The sequence below is a fragment of the Crocuta crocuta genome, unplaced genomic scaffold (genome assembly GCF_008692635.1).
Source record: "Crocuta crocuta isolate KB4526 unplaced genomic scaffold, BGI_CrCroc_1.0 scaffold50, whole genome shotgun sequence".
Lineage (NCBI taxonomy): Eukaryota > Metazoa > Chordata > Mammalia > Carnivora > Hyaenidae > Crocuta > Crocuta crocuta.
Genome location: NW_027527428.1, coordinates 5,954,986 through 5,955,930, shown reverse-complemented (window position 1 = coordinate 5,955,930; position 945 = coordinate 5,954,986).

Genomic DNA, 945 nt, shown 5'->3' with positions numbered 1-945 from the left:
GCCTCACTCAGCCCCCCAGGCGCTTCTGAGTGGTGCGGGGCCCTGAAAGCCCGGCTGGACCCGCGATCCACCGCACGCACTGCGCTCACCACCCGGTGCATCTCACCTGCAGGCTCCCGCGGGCTTTTCACCTGGCCGGACTCCCCGACTTGCTCTTAGAAATTCCCGACTCCGACGGGAAAGCTTCCCGCCCCGCCGCCCGCCCTGGGGCCGCGCCTCAGTGGGGCCTGNGCGACTCGGGGACCCAAGCCCTGGCGCCCGCAGCCCCCAGCCCGCCGGCGCCCTTCCACCCAGGCCGGCGGCGCCCCCTTCTGCGCGGGCGGGTCTCGGTCCCCAGCGGGCTGGGGCCCTGGGGGCTCGGCCCTGGGGCAAACGAAGCCGACACTCCGGTCCTTGAAGGACGGATGGCGCCCCCCTCAGGAGCCGGGGCTGCTCGCGGGCCCCGAGGGGTCCAGCCTCTCGGCTGAGCTTGGGGACGGAGGGGGAATGGACGGCCGACTTCTGGAATCCTCCTCCCGGGGTGGGGTGGGGGGCTGCTAGAACACCGGAGCGGGCGTGAGAACCGGGTGGTCGGGGGACCTTCGGCAAACTTAAAGAGGTTTCCGAAGCGGAAAACCGACCACGCCCCGCACCTTTTCTCCATTCATTCCGTGTCCCACTCTGGTCTCCGAAAAGGAGAAACTGAGGCTGGATCCCGGGACTCTGATAGGGAGGCCTTGTGACCCCAGGTCGCTTCCGGTTCCCAGCTGGGAAAAGTCTCCGGGGGGAGGGTGGCCAGAATCTTTGCTCAGGCATTCTAGGGGTGCCCCCCCAGGGTAGCGGCTGCAGTAACTCACACAGGGCAGGCAAGAAGTTAATACCTCTGAGGTCGGTGTGAGCTCCCCCGGGTGGCTTAGAGAAGTCGGGATAGACGTCGGGATAGAAACGGCTCCGAGAGGCGGCATT